The 16,221-nt window shown below is 37.4% G+C and overlaps 1 protein-coding gene across 1 annotated transcript in view; it reads right to left on the reverse strand.

Annotated features, from left to right (window-relative positions):
* Window positions 1–15,657, reverse strand: part of LOC116903800 (gamma-1-syntrophin) — a 281,407-nt gene extending 265,750 nt beyond the window's left edge. Inside the window, exons 1-4 of the mRNA XM_032906505.1 lie at window positions 15,578–15,657; window positions 12,724–12,781; window positions 11,729–11,772; window positions 11,600–11,641 (exon numbers count right to left, since the gene is read on the reverse strand). The gene's annotated coding sequence lies outside the window, so the exon portion shown is untranslated. The remainder of the gene's footprint in view (window positions 1–11,599; window positions 11,642–11,728; window positions 11,773–12,723; window positions 12,782–15,577) is intronic.
* Window positions 15,658–16,221: the final 564 nt, after the last annotated feature.

The following is a 16,221-nucleotide window of genomic DNA, read 5'->3' on the forward strand; positions in this document are numbered from 1 at the left end:
TCATCCTTTTCCCGTCTTTCCACATGCTCATGGCTGACCTCTACTTCTTTACTTTCTCTCTCTCTCTCTCTCTCTCTCTCTCTCTCTCTCTCTCTCTCTCTCTCTCTCCTCCTCCTCCTCCACTCGTTCATTGCAGCTTTATTCATGATAAACAGAACTTGGAAACAGCCTAGATGTCCGATCAACAGTTAAATGGACCAGAAAAATATGGTATATTTGCAGAGTAAACTGTTGTTCAACTGAAGAAATAAAAACAGCTCATGAAACTTTCAGATAAAAGGGTAGAGCCAGAAAAATAATGATCTTGAATGAGGTAACCCAGACCCCAAAAGATAAATATGGCATCTGGCTGGTCCCTCAGGAGGAAGGGATGCCTCAGAATGGGTCCATGGAGGATCGCCTTTACCCCAGAACTGACTACACATCCACCAAACATATTCCTTCTCTCCTTATCTTTTTTATAAAACACAACATTTAGTGTAGGGACTCAGATTTAGAAACTGAGTCACATCCTCCTGCGACCCATAAAAGGCAAACGCTCCCTAGCCCAAACTTCAGAGAATTGGTAAGCTCCTCTCCCCACACTGGTCAGAGCAAATGTCCCCATGGTCCCAGTAGAGAGTTCTTGAGCTCAGAGAAGTGCAACTGGGTGCCGGTATTGAGGTTTCAAAGCCAATCCCATTCACCATTAGGAGGTCTCTCCTCTCCTCTTCTCTTCTCTTCTCCTCTCCTCTCCTCTCCTCTCCCCTCCTCTCCTCTCCTCTCCCCTCCCCTCCCCTCTCCTCTCCTCTTCTCTTCTCCTCTCTTCTCTCTCCCTCTCCTCTCTGCCCAGGGTCTCAGGATGAGCGAGAGCCCCACAGATGTGGCAATATCAGCTTTTGCCCTGCCCCCTTGCACTTCCAGCAAGGACAAGAGGCTGCTCTCTCCCCACCTTGACCCACACCCTTCCTACCTTCTTGCTCTTGCTCTCTTCTTTTGCCCTTTCTCCCTCTTTCCCCTTTCCTCTCCCCCTCTCCACATGCTTATGGCAAGTCTCTATTTCTCTCTCTCTCTCTCTCTCTCTCTCTCTCTCTCTCTCTCTCTCTCTCTCTCTCCTCCTCCTCCTCCTCCTCCTCCTCCTCCTCCTCCTCCTCCTCCTCCTCCTCCTCCTTCTTCTTCTTCTTCTTCTTCTTCTTCTTCTTCTTCATCTCTGTATCTACTACCCTCTCAGCTCCCCTCCCCATGCCCTGAATAAACTCTATTCTATACTATACCATCCTGTGACTGGTCCCTCAGCGGGAAGGGATACCTCAGCCCTGGCCCACAGAGGTACCATTTCCCCTACCCTGGCTGCACATCCACCAAGCTTATTCCTTCTCTCCTTTTCTTTTTATAAAACACAACACCTACCCTTAAGGTCCTTTCTATTCAGACCAAATAAACCTGCCTCTTTCTCTTTCTGTTCATCTCTATCTTCATTCATTCACAGATGTGCAACTCTTGACTAACATATAGACCCACAACTGGTTAAAATGTAGAGAATGAGAGACAGTGAAATGTTCCTTACTAAGTAGATATCAAGTCTTCTTATCTGAAAACTTAGGGAATCACTGTGGAAGGAGGGTGAAAATATTGTGTTATATAGAGGTTTGTATAGCTATATGGAAACAGTGTTTGCTGGACACAACAGGGCAACGGTAAATACAAACTAACAGTGGTTTTAAGAACTGAGACAAAACTTATACAAATTCAGCAGAGCTAAGCCCAGCATGGTGGGGGAAGTGGGCATTAAATCCCATGAAGCTATTGCCAACAGCTTGTTGAGAAAGGAAAGTCAGTTTTCTCTGAGGGTGGCCCCCTTGGTGGAGCTAATATATTCCCTTGGAAGGTCACATATTCAAACTCACATGGGCAATGACATTTTACTTGATGAATTTTCAAAAACAAAAGAAGTAAACAAATTATAGAACACAAAGGATAGAAGAGGATTGGGGTAATTATTAGACATGATGAAAATATAACGCATGAACTTCTCAAAGAACTAATAAAAGTGCGAAAAAATATGCCCTTGTTCTTACTGTTTCTGGACAACTTCAAGTACTTGTTACTTCTCTTTGGTGCTATTTTTCTTAGTCACCAATGACTTTGACCCACACTGCTGCCTGTTTTGACATTGTTGCTGAATCTATACCACACAGCAAGTATTTCCATGCATGGCACAGGGGCAACCAAAGAGGTCTGAAAGGTACTGTTTATAAGTAACAGTGCATTGTTTGTTTAGTGCTGATGTCTTAAAGGTGTTTTTCCTAATGCATTTCCATTCAATTTTGTTTTGGTTCTACTAATAGAACTAAACATTGAATGCTTTAAACATTCAAATATTGGTTCACAAAGGTTGTGGATATGTAAAAGGTAAAACAGAAGAAAACAAAGATGAAGATGAAAAAAATCAAATGAGGAGTAAGAGGAGGAAAGAAAAGGAGATGAAATTCTAAGGAGAGGCATGATCCACGATGCTCAGTGTTATAGCTTTCTTGCATGAGTTTTGCATACTATGTTTTTCATCCAAAGCATCATCATCTTTATACAGAGAAACTTCCTCCTTAAAATTATGTTTACTGTGGTAAATTTAGTACCATTGGTGAGCATATAGAGATAAATTGTGGAATTCTTATACATGTTGGTATGGATGTAAACTATGCAGCTACTGAGAAAAAAAAGTGTGAAGGTTCCTCAAAGGGCTAGAAATAGAATTCCCGTATAACATGGCTATGCCATTCCAAAGCATATGTCCAAATGACTCTATATGTTTGAGAGAGTCACTGGAACATACATGTACATTGCTACCCTTTACATAGTAGAAAAGAATTGATGTCAGCCTATATATCCATGAATAGATAACTAGATATTAAAAATATGGTACATATAGCAATAATATATTTAAGTTGTAAAATAACCCAGAAATTATAAATATTTCAAGAAAATATAGAGAGCTAATAAAATTATATTGAGTCAAGTAGCCTAGGTCTGGAAATTCAAATATGGCATAAAGTTTCTCATAAGAAGGCCAAGGATTTAAAATTTCAGATTTGTCTATTTAAAGTATTATATCTGTAGAGATCTAGAAACAAGAAAAAAGCCATGGCAGTAGGGCTGGACAGAGAAGTTAAAGGGAGCGGGGGTGGAAGAACATGTATCCTAAAAAATAGAGAAAGAGAAAACTTGGGATGGCAAATTTTAAAGAAGAAGGTGTTTGGAGATTGGAAGAGAAGTCTGAGTTCAGAGTACGGATGAATACAAAGCTAAAGATATATAAAAAGTTACATAGAAATCTACTGTTTTATAAGTCATTTAAAATGACTTTAAACAGAATTAACATATATCATGAGTGACAATGCTGATCCTGGAAGCTCTGGTTATTAATCAAATTCCAGTGCAAAGTAAGAGACACCTCTGTAGAAGTACTTATTCAAGAAGTTCCAATAGCCACTCCCTAAAAAGAAACATATATAGTTTATGGCCACATTTATTGGTGGCTATTTAAAACTGTGTAATAAAAATCTGTTGCTGAAAACACTATCAATTTTTGTTTCAGACTTCAAAGAAATCTTTTTGGCACTGAACTGGAAGCCTTCCTCTCTGCTGGCTAGACCTCATAGTACTAGGGCTGACTCACAGACAGCTGGGGAGAAAAGCCAGCAGTTGCTTCGGCGTTTTAAATTTTCATGCTTTGATACCAACTTGCCAAGCAAAATGTGCTTCTTGGGTCAATACTGGCACAACTATCATAGACGTAACCACCTGATTTTTGTTGTATCAAAGCACTGCTTTGCAGTTAATGCCAATTACTGTGTACTTGTTCAAAGACCCATAGCAAGGGGTTATAGGCACTAGGAATGAATACCTAGAAATTTATTCTGCTAAATGGACATACAGTCAACATGTCTTTTAAGTATTTATGTTTACAACTACGGATTAACAATGTTCTCACTCTTGATCAAAGGGGTGTCTCTTTGCAATGCATGGCAGTTAATATAAATATTCCTGTCTAGTTAAGATGATGAGAACAAGTGATTTTTTTTAATGCTCACCAAAAAAACAGATATCAACAGAACGTTCTCTAAAGCTAAAAGAACATTGCAAAATAGGGTGTGCAATGAATGTAAAAGCTGAATAATCATGAGGATGGGCTTGAACCTCTGTCTTATGGTCTGAGGCACTTATCACTCAATATCTGTGGTACTCTGTGTAGGTCTTGCATAAGATAGTAAACAATCAATTATCAGTGAGGGAATGGCTCATGGGTACCCGCTCAGCCAGGAGAGCCAACTGGTCAATGAGGAGAAGTCATTGTCTCCATTGATGTAGTCACTTGTTGAGTTACTCATACTCCAGTGGACAGCTTTCCACTCATATCTGCACTGGTAGCTCTGGTTAAACTCAGAAGAACACAAAGGGAAAACAAAACAACATACATTCTTGTTTGTTTTGTCAACTCCACATGAAACAGAGTTATCCAAGAAGATAATAAAAAAAAATCAATTGAAAAGTTGCTGTCCTAGAGCGACTGGGTGGGGGCATTTTCTTGACTGATGATTTATGTTGAAGTACTCAGCCAATTGTGGGTAAGTAGTTCTGGTTTCTATGGAAAATTTAAACTGGATAAACTGGGAAATAAGCCAGAAAACAATGTTTTCCATGGTCTCTACTTCAGTTTCATTTTGAATTCCTGACTTGGATTCCCACTTATACCTGTAATTGTTGCCAATAAAATCTTTCCTTCTCAAAAGGGGTGTGTGTGTGTGTGTGTGTGTGTGTGTGTGTGTGTGTGTGTGTGTGTGTCTGTGTGTGTATGTGTGTGTGTGTGTCTATGTGTGTGTGTGTGTGTGTGCCTGTGTGTGTGTCTGTCGTGTGTATGAGTGTGTATGTTTGTTTGTTTGTGTGTGTGTGTGTGTAGGGTATTCACACTAACATGGAAGCAAACTATGCCATGTGGGCAGTGACTTGGCAGGAAGATGAGAAGAGGGAAGTCTTCAATGACAGTATGAGAAGAAAAGGACAAGATGTAGGTATATATAAAATTGTCACAGAATAAATTATTGTAATACAAGAAATTGGCAAATCCAACCCACATGGTAGTTTGTCAGGCTTAGATTTACCCCAATATTAAAGAAGTTGAAGTTTTGAATTGTGCCTTGTTCATCTTTGCTTAAAAAAAATAAGGCTACAAAAAAAGAATTTGATGAAAAACAGCAGCCAAAAGAAAATTCAGCTATTAACATGCTATTTGAGAATTCCCAAAATAATTGGTGACAAAAACACAAATTCAAAGAAAGCACCTATGGGCACCATTTATGTCTAAGTAAAAATACTGAAAAAAGTCTTGTATATTTCAAAAAAATTTTGGAAATTTAGACATCAGGGACATCCACTCTGACCTTTCAGTCCTGACAATTAATGTTACACAAACTATTTGAAAATAATTAAAATGAAATAATTTAGCAGATGACTTTCTTTGGCAGGATGTAATTCAGAATGAAAGTGACCACTGTGGTTCAAATTCTCAAGAAACTGTTAATCATTTGCTGCTCAAAATCAGTTCCTAAACTTTGAGCCATGTTAGTAGCCATGTATGATGATGGAAGATTCCTTCTCATTTGCTTTTGTCTAAAGTGAGCTGTGTGCTCACATACCTTAAAAGTGGTCCTTCTTGCCGTACTCCCTGCACCTACTGACTCATAGAGAAGCACTGTATTCTCTAGTGTTTGATGTAAATGTTGAAATAGTGCTTTCAGAGTAAAATCAACTAGAAAGACACATTGTCTTTATCTCCACCCAAAACTTTAAATTATGACAGCTAAAGAGTTAGTAGCTACCCTTTTGTATTAGTTTTTAAAATACTTGTTTTCCCTATAAAAATGTATCATTTTAAATGATAAAATTTCACCTTCTCATTTGGCTCTCCTAAGAATTATGAAGTTGTTTTTAGAATTTCATCAAAGATCACAAATATAGAATTAAGGTAAAAATATTTGAATTTCAAATTATAGAATAATTTCTCATTGTAAGAATCACTTGGAAAGAAAAGAAGGCATACATTTTCCTGAATTCATAAACTTATAGGCAGAAATGTTTATTTAGAATTAAACTTCTCAAAACAATTATTCACCCATTCATCTGGCTCTGCATAATGATTGCTTACTAATTTTAAAAGTGTTACTGTGTTCTCTGTTTAAAATCATGATTGTTGGGGACAGAGAGTTTAGCGGTTAAGCATGGGTTGTTCTTCCAAAGAACCACCCTTTGATTCCCAGTCCCACCATGGCAGCTTGCAACTATACATAGGTTCCATTCCAGGAAGTCTGGCACTCTCTTTTGGCTTCTACCAACACTAGACACATAAGTAGTATAGAGAAATATATGTAGGCAAAATACCCATATACGTAGAAAATAAAATAAAAACTAAACATAAAATAAATAAAACAGAATTAGGACCCTTCTACTCAACTTGCTTTTTTCTAATATTGATTCTTAGTACATATTTGGTAATTATTAGGTATTTATGGGTATTCCTATTCACAATTAATAGGTAGAAATAATATTCTACTCTTATATTATGAAGATTACTGTGAATCAACACTATTTTCATATCTTCTTCCTAATATTTTTTTCCAATGTTTTGGATACTTTCTTAGCTATCGAATTCTACAAAACAAAACAAGAAAAAATGCTCATGTATACATTAGGCTTGAGTCACATAGAGTTGTTCTCAGAATAGAATCAACCACAAAGGACTCAGTGACAGTATTATTCACACAGTTCCTCACAGTGAAGTTCTGTAATCTTACTAAGAAAAGATATATTTGGAAAGTTGAGTGAAAAGGTGACAATGAATTTAATGTGGCTACAGTTCATTGGCAGATAGGCAGGACTAATTTTGGTTTCTTTTCTTTGGTTTTGTTTTTCCATTTTTTAAAAACATATTGCTGCTTGTTACAATTTTATTGCATAGTCCAAAGTTTTTTGGAAATTACTACATAGATCAGGCTGGCCTTGAACTCACTGAGATCTACTTGCCTCTGCCTTCAAAGTACTTAAATTAAATATGTGTGCCACCATTCCTGGATCAGCTGCATAAATTTTAGCATAGCAAAAAAAAAACAAAAACAAAAACAAAAACAAAAACAACCAGATGCAGCTCTCTTTGAAGGAAAAAACCCTGTAGAATTAGAAACTTCTGGTAGTATGGGGCAAAACATACCAGTGTATAGATCAAGTGAGGTCATGAATGTGCAGTTGACATATACAGAGAAATAACAAGGACCACAAATCCTCAGCCTCCACCCCACCCCCGGCCCCCAGATTAGGCTCAAATGGATTGAAAAGACTTTCTCTGCTCTGAATGTGCATATTGACAGTATGTGTCGAAAATGCCTACCATAGCTTTATTCCCCCAGATGTTTACAGCCTGAAAACTGCTCCTTCAAAACTAAACTTGGCTAAACCTGACTCCTTGTTCAGCTGTGGAACGATAAACCCCTCTTCTTTGTTCAGTAGTGTGCCACAATCTTCAAATTCCAAGGTTCTGTAGTTTCTCCATCAGGGAGCCCTGCCCGCCCAATCCCAGCTTTTCTGTCTGTGTAAGTTTGTCTTTTCTTCATTCCCTTACAGCCCCATAGAGTGGGATATCAAATATCTTATAAGATGAAAAAGAGATCCTGATTGCTCAAAAGTTTATGAATGCTCACAATGATTTCTGACCAGAATCAATTGAAATAGTATAGATATGTATGCACACATACATAATTCATACATACATACATACATACATACATACATACATGCATACATACATACATCTTAAACTTGTATATATGAGCTCGCACATGTAAAGCCAGAACGTGGAAAACATTGTTTTCTCTATGTTGATGTAGATTAGAAGAATCACACACTACATCCTTTGGGTCTCATAGTAATGATCATCAGTTCATTCTTGATAAATGACAGAGACACAAATATGGTAAATTCACTCAGCTGAATCAGCATTAGTACCAAGCAGTCTAGCCAGGATCTGTACACAACTGTTTTGGGGATTTAGTGCCTGGTGTCGTGTCACACTCCCAAAATTGGCACCACGCACTAAGATCCCTTCTTCCAGAATCTTCACTCTAGGCTTCAAGTACAAAAGTAGGCCCTGGGCAAAGTATGAAGCCCAGATCTGGATAATTTAAGCCCAATCTGATATCATAAGAAACATAGGTGCTTCAGTGAGTTCATTTAAGCTATTCAGCTGAGGATTCCCTACTGAGTGATCCCAGTTAACAGGGTAGCATCTCTTTAGACAGAAGCTAACCTGCAAGTCAAATTCAGAAACAGGTCTGCCAGCAAAACCTCCTCAGAATGAAACTGTTTCTTGGGGCTTAATCAATAGTTTTTAATGGTAAAGAAAAAAGCCTCAGAAGAAAGCCTCCTTCAAACCAGTATGGTGTCATACTGGTTCAATTTATTTATTTTAGAAACTAGAACTCCAGGAAGAGTATTTATATGAGTATACAAATCCATAACTACTTCTATCATTTGAGTTTTATTCATTTTGCCCCATATACGCTTGTTTTTCCACAAGCATTGGAAACCTCAGTTCCTCTAATAAACAATCACAAAGGCAGTGAGACAGAAGGAAAGTATCTAAATGCCTTTGAAGTGTAAAGATTAAGAAAAGGCAAAGAATTAAACAAAAACATTACTGTAGATGGAATTGGTGATATACACCTTTAATCTGAGCATTCAGGAGGCAGAGGCAGGAAAATTTTTGTGGGTGCAAGCCCATTCTGGTCTACAGTGTGAGTTTCAGGATAGCCAGGATTATGCAGACAGACCATCTTCAAAATCAAAAACAAACAAACAAACAAACAACAACAACAAAAACCACCACCAACAACAACAAAACAACAACATAATGGTACATATTTCAACAATAACATTAAGCTTCTCTATATCTGTGTTATGAATAACTATGAGAGGGCTAATATCCAAAATATACAGAGAACTCAAGAAGTTAGACTCCAGAGAGCCAAATAACACTATTAAAAATGGGGTACAGAGCTAAACAAAACATTCTCAGCTGAGAAATATCGAATGGCCAAAAAGCACCTAAAGAAATGTTCAATATCCTTAGTCATCAGGGAAATGCAAATCAAAATAACCTCACACCAGTCAGAATGGCTAAGATAAAAAACTCAGGTGACAACAGATGATGGTGAGGATGTGGAGAAAGAGGAACACTCCTCCATTGTTGGTGGGATTGCAAACTGGTACAACCACTCTGGAAATCAGTCTGGAGGTTCCTCAGAGAATTGGACATTGAACTACCTGAGGACCCAGCTATACCTCTCCTGGGCATATGCTCAAAAGATGTTCTCAAAAGATGTTCCAACAAACAACAAAGACACATGTTCCACTATGTTCATAGCAGCCTTATTTATAATGGCCAGAAGCTGGAAAGAACCCAGATGCCCTTCAACAGAGGAATGGATACAGAAAATGTGGTACATCTACACAATGGAATACTATTCAGCCATCAAAAACGATGACTTCATGAAATTCATAGACAAATGGAATGAACTAGAAAACATCTTGAGAAAGGTAACTCAATAACAGAAAAACACACTTAGTATGCATTCATTGATAAGTGGATATTAGCCCAAAAGCTCGAAATACCCAGGATGCAATCCAAAGACCACAGGAAGCTCAAGAAGAAGGATAACCAAAATGCAGATGCTCCCACTCCTTAAAAGGCAAAAAAAAAAAAAAAAAAAAATCATAAAAAACGTTTAGAGCACCAACTCAAGGAAAGGCCATTCAGAGCCTGCCCCACATGTGGCCCATATATATTCAGCCACCAAAACAAGATAAGATTGATGAAGCTAAAAAATGAATGCTGAAAGGGACTGAATGTAGATCTCTCCTGAGAGACACAGCCAGAACATGTCCAATACAGAGGTCAATGCTAACAGCAAACCACTGAACTGAGAACAGGATGCCCTTGGGGGGAATTAGAGGAACTATTGAAAGAGTTGAAGGAGCTTGCAACCCATAAAAACAATGCCAACCAACCAGAGCTTCCAGGGACTAAACCACTACTGAAAGACTATACATGGACTGACCCAGGGCTCCAACTGCATATGTAGCAGAGAATAACCTTGTTGGGAGCACCAGTGGAAGGGGAAGCCCTTGGTCCTGCCAAGGTTGGACCCCCCAGTGCAGGGAAATATGAGGAGGGGTAATAAGAGGGATGTATAGTCGGAATGCCTGTATGGGGGAGGGGGAAAGGAGGGAATAGGGGGGCTTATGGACAGGAAACCCCGAAGGGGAATAACGTTTGAAATGTAAGTAAAGAAATATATCTAATAAAAATATTTAAAAATGAATAACTATGTGTAATTGATAATGCGTAATAACTTTCCGCAGGATAGGAAAATATACCATCTTACATTAGGCTATTAGTATTAATCTTTCTCGCAATGCTTATCTGTTTAATCATAGCTCTAGCACAGTTGGCCTAAGCAAGCTGTCTGCCTTTGAAGAACAAACTGCAAGTGTGATTTCAACTAACAGCATGTGGTTTGAAAGGAGAACACACTTTATTCTTTTTCTTTCTGGCTAATGAGTTGCAAGACTGAAAATAAAGTTCTCTTGCTTATGTGGCTGAGACCCGCAGAACAGGCATTGTACTGGTCTCTCATATGCTGCAGATTGTCCCCTGATATATCATATAGTCTTGATCTGCACAGATTCGTAGGAACTCCAATGATTGTGCAGGATTTTCAACACAGAGCTCCAAGAGAATAACCTGAATATGCTTTTCTAACCACGAAACCATTGGCAAACACTGGCAGACCATGATGCCCAGCTCTCTGCAAACAGCACCGTGTGTGAAATGGAAATTTTACACAGACACTTGCCGCTTCCTTCCTGAGATTTTTAATGTATAAATACATCAAAATAACTTCCTTTTGATCTTTAAGTATACCTTAAATTTAGCTTTTTTTTAAAAAAAATCTCTTCCTGTAGGAACTAGGACACAATTCAGTGACTTCTTCATGATGTTCAGCCAATTTCACCAATATTTTCCCAAATGTCTAACACTCTTTCAGTTTTACAAGGCCATATAACTATCTGCAATAGATGCTCTTTAACCTTTTCATTAAAGTGTGTACTAAAAGACCTTTACAGTTTAATCACGTATAATGGTTGCTAAAACTCAACTTCTATGTCCCAGCTGTCTGAGTTAGAATGTTTATATCTGGTCTGTACTTTTAAAAACACTCAAGAAAATGACCCAGTGAAACTTTTGTTTATGAAAATTTATAAAAATCAATTCTTTTGTCATAAATTTTCAAGCATTTGGAAACTTTAAATAGTTCACTATGAAATACATTTCACTGTGACAGTACTTTTAATTCTATTTCTAAGAGCTAAAATGGATTGTAAGGCCTCTGACAGATCAGTAGGATGCTATGTAATTTTATACCTTCCTAATTAACGAGATTGTGGTTTTAGCAATCCATCAAACCTGTACTTGAAGTTGAGAAATGATAGCATTAGAAAAAAGTAAACTCACCACTTCTTCATGTCTGCATTTCCTCACATTAATTCCATTTATCTGCAATGAAAGGCAATACTCAGTTCCACATAGTGTATTGTAAACTGGCTTTTCTTGGTGTCCCCATAGATGATAATAAATGCGTACCTGTAGAATTGCATCCCCAATGAAAAGCAGTCCCGACAGTTCCGCTGCGAATGAGAACAATTGAACATACCTTGGCATTTCTCAAATAAATAAAAATACTTTTCTTTTAATTAAGGGTAAAATTGTAAACAAACCGAATTTTTTAGATGGTTAGCATTTTATAGGATCCACAAAGAAAAGAAACTCTAATATGATTTAGTTCTTTTCAGTTACTGAAATAGGCAGACATTTCCATTTGGTCTAGCAGTTCTTACTTTATAGTCTTTAAAACATGGTCACTGCCCTCCCTACTTTGTGAGTTTTCTTTTGCAACAAGGCTACTCCATGCTGCCCAAATACTCTTGGATATGCAGCTTTCCATTGGAGCATGGTCAACTTCTCAAGAGATACTGTTTGGGAAGAGTGGAGGAGGAAGGAATATGAATATGATCAAAACATTGTACACAGTTTTCCAAGACATATATATGTACATATAATCGTGTATACATATATGTGTGCATATGTATGTATTATGTATGCACATTTATTGAAAATTGTTCACTCTTCTTAATGGGTAATCAATTTTCTTTATGCATTTATATCTCTATGCAAATACCTGGGATATAGACTTTGTCAGTTTCATACTTATTGGAAAATACTATGCTGTTTTACTGATTGTCAATGAAAACTTGATTTGTATATTCATCCAGTGTTTTAGGTGAACCCTCACAGGAAGTGACTAAAATCGAGAAAAAATGATTATGTCTAGATTGCTCCATGAAATGTGACTTTTGTGTCTTTAATAAACAGCTCAGAAGCTGTGGACTTCCCAATTCATATATGGTTATTTTTCCCTTTCTGTCCTCTAGGGAGATCCAGGAGATCTGGAGAATCAGATTTAGCCTTTCTATGTCTAATGTTGAAATCCAGGGGCGCTATTCACCTACCAATCACTGAATTGTCTCTGATGGGACTTATAGAGGACTGGTCACTACAGGGTTAGATAAGTACATTACCTCTTTGCTCCTTGGAGATTTTGGAAACGACAACTGGAATGTTATGTTCTGCACCTCCCTAGAAAGAGACAGCCATGTATCACGTATTTAAACCCTTCAAATTTCATCTTTTAGCCAAGTAATAAATAATAAAAAACCAAACAGCAAGCCATAAATAGTGCCTTCGATGAACAACAGAGAGAATTTCAATAAACTTGTAGAATTTCTTTTAAGTAGGTAGCATTTCCATGAAGTTTGCCTACTGTGATATTTACTAATTAATAAATATTGACTATAAAGTTTGTATTTCTCAAATAAGATTGATAACCTCAGTAGCTGCATTTTCTTCAAAGTCCATTATAGGATTTCAAGACATCTTGACAGTTGTTACCCAGGATTCTAAACATCAGATATTTATACAAATCAATTCTCTGACTAATTTATTCTCTTCTACCAAGCAGGCACTCTTTCAGACATACATTCTGAATACTAAGTAGTCAGAGAGACTCTTTACCATCTCAAATGGTAAATAAATTCTAAGCATGATGGGAACAGAACCATCTGTATTTCCTAATTAGTATTAGACTCCCGTGTGTGAAGGCATAGATTAACCAATTGTCAGTACAAAACAGAAAGCCAAGAACTCTACAGCAGCACTTGGTTACTGGCTCAAATGTAAATGGAAAAAAAAGTAGAATAAAGAATCAAAGTTTTAATAAAATAAAATAAAAAACTGTCTTTAAGCAACTGCCAGAAAAAGCCTGTCTTGCCATTACAGTATAAGATGTTTGAATGTGGTAGCTAAAAGCCAAGTGCACACATGAACAAATGAAGTGTTGTACAGAGAGGAAGTTCACATGTTCAGCACAGGGGTTGAGGGAGCCATCTAAAGACACTAGTGCTGCTCTAGGTTTAGAATAACTCCCTAAGTTGCCCATCAGCATAAATACAGGATTTTAGATACATTCACTTGTGATCATCCATTTGTAACACTAAATAGAATTAGATATGATACAGAAAATCAGGTTTTAAAAAATCATTAGCATTCAATTTTATTTTTTAAACTTTTACTTATTTTGTCTTTACTACTGAAGAAGAAAAAATTAAACAATAAAACTATAGTGTTAAGTTGATTTTCGAACAACTAGTTAGCATATTTTTAAACTTAATATTTCTTACTAATGAGCTCTATGTCCCGACCTTCATCAAATACAGAAAGAGACAGTGTCATAAACTGGCATGGTCCTAACTCAGGACCTACAGCTTAACCTGTATCTGAAGGCAGAGGTCCTACCTAAGTCCTATTAACACTCCTATCTAAGGTGCATTGTTAAATAAAGTATTAGGAAAAAAGCTAACAATAGCATGTCAGTGGCACTATATCCCATTGAATTTCAGAATGGACTGAAAATTGGTGAGCTGAAGGGTTATCTGCACATGCAGTGAACAGTGGGAACCACAACAGCAAGGTTTGAGTGTTCATCCAAACACTGCACAGTGAGACCCATGGCTGGGAGACCTGAGAGTCATCTGCACACAGCATGCTCTGTGGACTATGACAAGAAGGCCTAATCAATAATTTGTGCCCATGGTGTGCAGTGGGCACCACAATGGCTTTCTCCTATCCTTAGTTAATTCATTAAGGTCCCTTTAGCAGGTCTCACTATGCCTCCAGTATATGCCAACATTGATTATAAGTGAAGCAAACAACAGGGGGTTGTTGGGAAAAATGTTTTCATAACCTAATTTACATATCCTGTAATTTATTCTGCATCTGTTCATTGCCTGAGCTGATGGCAAGTATATATAAAGTATGTTTTTAACACTCATATTTTGAACATTGAAATTCTTATCACTACACATTGCCATTGTATTAAGTCATTTTGACAAAATTGAAAAGAGGTGATAGTCACAAGTTCAAAATATCCCATTCCTGACATAGATAGGAGGAACTGGGTAAAATGTCTTTAAATATGCACCAAAAATAACATATTCAGTAAGTAAATAAAAACTGAAGACTTAAAATTAAGAGCCTATATTTAGGTGTTCAGAAAGTCAGGTTGGCAAAAGAATTAAAGTTGTTTGGTTAAGTCTTAAGTATCCACATACAATTGAATTCTCTCAATTTTATCAGTCATTTTAATGATGATAACTACATGGGTGATACATCTTTACCATTCAACACTGTACAGATTAAAAAGCTCTTAAGTATCATAATCAAAACTTGGAATTGATAAAGGAAATTAGGAGTCTTTTTAACAAAGTGAAAAATCAACCAAAAAGTTAAGTGTGATAGATGCATGCTTCCCAGGTACCATCCATATAAGACTTACTCGACTCTGCCCATCAATCTTCTATGATGGTGAAGAAGAACAAGGTCCTTGCCACCAGCATATTTCATCTTTATGGGAAGCCACATAAAGAAAGCTACCAAGGGCTGGAGAGATGGTTCGGCAGTTAAGATCACTGACTGCTCTTCCAGAAAACCCAGGACCCACCAAGTGGCTCGAAACCATCTGCAATGGGATCCAATCCCCTCTTCTGATGTGTCTGAAGACAGTGACAGTGTACTCACATACATAAAATAAATGAATCCTTACAAAAGGAAGGAAGGAAGGAAGGAAGGAAGGAAGGAAGGAAGGAAGGAAAGAAGCTTCCAAGCTTTACTTAACACTAGGTATAGTCCCAGTCCTTTCCTGTGATGTCTAAATCAGAAGATAATGGATATCAGGTCCTGTTAGAACATCCCAGATACAATCCACTCTACATATCACAGAGCCATTCCTTTTTAGTCATGAGTCGCCAAGATCAAAGTATACAAAAGGTTAGTCTTTACAAGGCAGCCTTTGAAAAGACAAACTGGAAGAGTGACTACCTTTATGCTTAATCCGAATCCTCCTACTGTCTGTCTTCTGATAGTCACGGTTCTCTCCTGAAAGACAAGAGATTTAACAGTGCTGAGAGTTTCTTCACGATAATGTTACTTTTTTCTTGTAGGTTTTTGACATCGTTGTTTACATTTTGGAGAAAAATATTTAACAACAAAGGAGATGTCAGCTCTTGTGATTGGTGGAATTTTTTACAGTTTTAAATCACATAGCAATAATTTACCCACCAAAATAAATGCTACTAAATTAAAAATCTCTGAAAAATTAAATTTGTTCAATCATATTTTAGAACTATTTTGGAATGTCATGCTCTCATTTTCATGTTGCACATTCTTGGGTAGCCTACCTGTATCTCACTGACAGTGACAAACCTCCCTTTGCTGAGGCCTTATCTATACCATAATCTATACCATAAAGTTATAGATTTGTGATTGCAGAGCTAAGACTTTTTAAAACGTTAGCACAAACAGACGTACCAACACCCTACACCCATGGACACACACACACACACACACACACACACACACACACACACACCCTCATACATGCATGCACATCCATACCAACACAGGTATATATGTACCTCCCCACCCCTCATCTACAAGCTCTAGCTGTTACTTCTGAATTGTGT

Source organism: Rattus rattus, chromosome 1, assembly GCF_011064425.1.
Source record: "Rattus rattus isolate New Zealand chromosome 1, Rrattus_CSIRO_v1, whole genome shotgun sequence".
Classification (NCBI taxonomy): Eukaryota; Metazoa; Chordata; class Mammalia; order Rodentia; family Muridae; genus Rattus; species Rattus rattus.